Below are 5817 nucleotides of genomic sequence, written 5' to 3'. Positions count from 1 at the left end.
CTTCCATGAATAAATCTATGGAATTTTTTAATGGCATAAATAATCGCCAAGCTTTCTTTTTCAATTTGAGAATAGTTTCTTTCAGCCGGCAAAAGTGATCTGGATGCATGAGCTATTGGCTTTGTTGATCCATCTTCAAGTTTATGGAGAAGAACTGCTCCTACTCCGTAGTCACTTGCATTTGATGCAACAATCAATTCTTTCTGTGGATCAAAATGTGCTAGAGCTAAATCTGATAGCAGGCATTTCTTAATATCTTCAAACGCATTTTGGCATTCTTTTGACCAAATACATTTTTGTCGTTTTTTAACAAATCATTCAATGGTGCTCTCAACTTATGCATGTTTGGAATATAAATAGCATAATATTGAGCCAAACCCAAAAAAGATTGTAACTGGGCAACATTATTGGGTGCTGGCATCCTCTCGATTGCTTCTGTTCTCTGAGGATCCAGTCTTCTGCCTTGGCTGTCGATAATTTGACCAAGATATTTTATCTGTTTTAAAAAAGAATTCACATTTTTCGGCACTTAACTTGAAACCAAATTCCTCAATTCTTTGGAAAACTGCTCTGATGTGTTCCTTATGTTCCTGTACATTTTTACTTTTGACAAGGATGTCATCCAAATATGCGATTGCAACATCTAAATCAGCAAGCATCGTATCCATTATTTGCTGAAATAGTGCTGGGGCCACTTTTAATCCAAAAGGAAGTCTTTTTAGTCGGAAAAGTCCTAGATGTGTATTGATACACAAATACTTAGAACATTCTTCACTGACTTTTACCTGAAGGTAAGCTTCCGATAAGTCGATTTTGGAGAAAATTCTACCTCCATTCAGCTTTGTAAAAATGTCTTCAGGAGATGGAAGTGGATAACTATGATCCATCAGACAGTCATTAAGGCCTGTAGAAAAATTGGCACATACCCGAATCCTCTTATTTTTCTTTTTAACATACACAGTGGGGCTCGCCCACTCAAAATAGTCAACTTTTTCGACTACTCCATTCTTCTGTAGTCTTTTTAGTTCAATTTCAATATCTTCTTTTGAAGAAAAAGGCACATTTCTTTTTGGTCTAAAAACAGGTTTCACATTCTATTTTAATTTAAAATTTACTTCAGTTTTGGTGCACACTGCTAATTCCTCTGAAAAAACTTTGGGGAATTCACTTTTTAACACTGCCAGAAAATGGTCATTTTGTTTGGAATTTTTCTTTTCCAACGCTCTTACATTATTGCAAAATGAATTCATGAGTAGCTCCCATAAATTAAACAAAACAATCTAATCAATTCCAAAAAGGCAAGAATTTATTCCTGGAACAACTGTAAGGTTTGAGGAAAAAGTTTTCGATCCAAGAGAAGAGAAACACTGCAATTAAATTCTCCCGTGAATTTTAATCGCTCTCCGTAAACACCTTTTGCAATTTTTTGAGTTTTTCTCAGTTTTGGACCACTGAAGGTCACTTCGTCGATAATTGATATGTCGCTACCTGTGTCTAAAAGTAGCTTCACTGAGTGACCATTTATTTGTGTGTGAACGAATTTCCGTTTCCCTCCTTGTTTTATTTCTTCTTTGGACAAGACCACATTTACTTTTGGCTTCCATTTCCGTCTTTTGTCTTGCTTAGTTCGGCAGTGGGATGCCCGGTGTCCCACTAGGCCACATTTGGTACAACGTTGTTCTTTATAAGGCCAGTTTTTTCTTAAGTGCGGACCCGCACAACTCCAACATTCAAAACTTTTCCCTTTGTCTTTTAGAAATGTCTTCTGTTTTACTACCTGGGCTTGGGATATGACTTTTCCCTCTATCCTCGTAGTGTCCCTTTTTACATTTATCAATTTTTGACATTCTTCTGTCACGTTTTGCAAGTTCATTTCCGGGTCTTGTTCCATGATTGATAATATCCTTGACCTTAAATCCTTGTCCTTCGGTGCTGTCAGTCCCTGGACAAATATGTAGCACTTAAACATGTCCACTGATAAATCCTTTAATTTATTTAAACAGTTCACACTGGGCGTTGACTTTGCCCACATATGTGACAATGTCATCAGTTTTGTCTTTTGACATATTTAAACACCTATACCGTGTATGAAAAAGACTATCTCTTTCACCGAATATAACACACAAAATTTTCACCGTTTCAGAAAAAGAGATCTCTTCCGGTTTTTTAGGCAATATCAAATTTGTGAATTTAGTATTTTCTTCTGTGCCCATTTTTTGGAGTAATAGTGTTATTTTTTCCTCATCCGACCACTTCTCGCATCGTTTTGTAAATATCGTTTCAAACCTACGATAATAGGCTGGAAAAGTGTCACCTTTTTCTGGGTCATATTTAAACTCTGAAAGCGAGTTCGCTATCCCCTCAGCCGAAAAAAATCTGGATGCATCCTGCTTAGATTTTTCTGACAAAATCGTTTCACAAAATAAGCGATTATCCGTTGTTTGTTGTATTACAAGAGTTTCAAAACGTTCTTGTTGAATTAGCATTTGTTTTTGAAAATCCATTTGAGCTTTTTGTTGAGCGATTAAACTCTCAGTTAACGTTTTCGTCAACGTCGCTATTTGTTCCGATGTCATTTTCTTTTTAAATGTATCAATAGCAAGTTAACGTATACCACAGAGAAGAAAAAAAAATATATATTGTTCAAAAACAAGATGCTTATTTTCACAGAAAATTGTCAACACATAGGAAAGTTCCGAAAAAAAAAAAAAATACTGTTAAAATAACACTTGACAAAATTTCAAGAAACTCTTTTTTTGTCTACTTCAGCAGACACACGTAAACTTCTTTAAAAAAATTTTCTTTATTAAATAAACACAGATTTCTCAGTATTGTTCATTTGTTGGTTTTTTATCGTATTAACCAAATACAAAAAACACGTCCGTTAATCATGAAGAAAGTCACAATTTACACACACACACACATACACACACACACACACACACGTTATATAACATCAACTCTTTGGGAGTTTAAAAAGAGAAAAACGGAGTTTAACTCGTCAATAATATAAAATTATTTTTTACTTGCGTAAATTTGTGGCAGACACCAGTCTTTCGCTTTCTAAGAAGCTTTTTCTTCAATTAAAAGTGAACTTTGTGAACAACAATTTTCAGAATGTTCTCAGTTACCACATGTTTTTTTTTGTTTTTTAGATGAATTTACAGTTCGTATTTCATCTTCGTCGCCAGTTGATATATCCTGCGGTGGGTGGCCGTAATAAAAGGATATTCAAGAAAGGTATTCCACCAGGGAAATAAATGGATAAAGAGGTTCTGAAGTAATAAAGAAATAGAGAAGTTTATTGAGAATATTTACAGAGACAGCATGTTACGTTTTTAAGTGTTCCCACCCAGGGAAGGCTCTCACAATCGGTGACTGGTGATAACGTTCTTTCGATAAAAAGTTCCGGCGGTGAATTGCTCATCTCGCCATAATAGAAACCATCATTTGTTGCGGGACTGGTGGTGTAGAAAGAAAAGGAAATGTGTGTTCATCTCACGTTCAGGTCACTATCGCATGTTCGTGCATGGAAAGTGAAGTAAGTGAATGTAGTGGAAAATGGGAATGATAGTCCAGCGTGTAGACAAAGAAAAAGATAGAGAGTTGACATCAGTTAAACTGTGCACCATGTTAGCCGTCAGCTACGCGGTGGTGTTCTCTGACACAAGTAGTAGATAGAGAGAGAAAGAGTGAGAATGTCAATCCAGTTCATGGAGAGAGAAAGCGTATAAAGTGTACGTATGGTCTGTTAGCTTTTTGTCCCATATAGTAGCAAGTGGCGTGAGGCACACGCGTGCGCACGCATGCCGAAAAGGCACGCTGTCGGTCCGTAGACCGCACAGCTCGAAAGCTGGTCCGAAAAGGAAGAAGCCGCTTATTGTTCTTTCTTTTATAGGTGTTTCCGGTGGTCTTTTGCGCATGTGTGGATTTCCTTTGAAAGGGGAAGTAACGATGTCCATGTGTGCGTACGTGTGCGTGTATGTGAGTACATGTGTGTGCGTTAGCATGTGTGTGTATACACGTGAATGTGAGTGTATATACGCGAACGTGAATATATGTATGTGTGTGGACGTGCGTGCGTATGTTTGTGTGCGCGTATGTATATGACAAGTAATATAGCTTGAAATGTGAACACGTGTTTTTGTGTGAGACAAGAAAAGGCTCGCGCAATAGTTGTCACAAAACAAATATATAACAAATAAATGTTATCAAAGGCAAGATAAGTTACTGTTCTACCTAACTGGATGTTTTTAGTGTTTATTTAATGTAACATGTTTATTCAGCGCGAAAAGCATACAGTGTTTACCGATGTATTGGAAAATTTTAAGTGGTGCTCGACTCTCTCTTTAACACAGTAAGTTTGGGAAAAGGAGTTAAAAATTAAAAAATATGCAAACTGCTGTTAAAAACCCACCGAATATATGTCAGGGGACTGCCAAAAGTCACCACAAATTTATCCCACCCTATATGTAACACGATGTAACTGTAATTTTATTATAAATAATATTATCAGTATAACTTTTGTCCCATTTAAAAGAAGAAAGGCCAGTAATAATTAAAAAAAAATTTTTTTCTTTGAACGAAAATAATGAAATTGCGAGACGAAAATCGTGTTTACATAATTGGCGTTTTAAAATAACGTTTCCATGTAGTAGACATTTTGAACGTGAAACCATACCCGTATTTAATAAATCTAGCAAAAATCAACTAATGGTCAGATTTTCGTGAAATTTTCGATACTTATCCATTTTAGAATGAAATTACATATAAAATGCAGTTTTCGTAAAATATACGAGGGGAAATATTTTTTAGTGCGTGTCTCACCCCCCCCCATATTTATTTTTTCGAAATTCGAACAAAATATATTTAAATCTATCGAAATTTCTATTTATAATGAAACATAAGAGTTCAAATAAGTAAAAAATATTTATTTTTTTTAATTTAAATACACATATTAAACAAAAATTTACCTTGAAGTTGCAATTATAAAATTGATATAAACTTAATTTTATTATGTTTTTTTTTAAAATAGCGTTTTTTCGAATTAATATATACTATAATCAGTTGAATTGACAAGAAAAAGAAACTTCGTAAACATTAATTAATTTTTAAAAGATTAAAACGATTAAAATTCCATTATTTCAAAATGTTTCGTTACAACATAGATTTTTAATTAATTGTGTTTAATTTTTTTTTTTTAAATATTAAGCTTTAATACAGACATGACTCTTGTCAGCTATTTTATCGCCAGATTAAAACCAATTTGAAAATATTATTGCACAAATATTAAGCATTTTGTATGTCTCGTTTTACCGAACAAAATATGGAACCCCATAGGTAACCAAATGAACATTCAGTAAAACCGTATTTCATATTTAATATACAACTGTTTATCGTTAAACTGTGTAAATCTTAAAACCTAACAAAATTATAACAAAGATTAATTATTAATTGCAGTTTGAAGAAGATAAACAAAAGTTTAAAAAATCATTAAGCCGCTTCTGCTTTTCCATAGTTCGTATAGTTAACACAAATATGACGTCACAGAAACATGCGGTCGGTCCATTCTTCACAATCGTTTGGCAGTCCCTGTGTCATGGTAACATGTATTGAGCGAGTTTCTAATCGTATTTTATCTATGTGTACAGCAAACCCGTTTTTTTTTAATTAAAATATATATATATATATATATATATATATATATATATATATATATATATATATATATATATATATAATCTATGCACAAAAATAGAATTTTATAGAAATCGTTTTATTGAAGACAAATGAAGCCTCACTTTTTTATATCATCAG

Source organism: Euprymna scolopes, chromosome 11, assembly GCF_053919585.1.
Source record: "Euprymna scolopes isolate OS-2025 chromosome 11, ASM5391958v1, whole genome shotgun sequence".
Lineage (NCBI taxonomy): Eukaryota > Metazoa > Mollusca > Cephalopoda > Sepiida > Sepiolidae > Euprymna > Euprymna scolopes.
The sequence above is the reverse complement of the archived record's forward strand: the minus strand, read 5'-3'. Positions refer to the sequence as shown.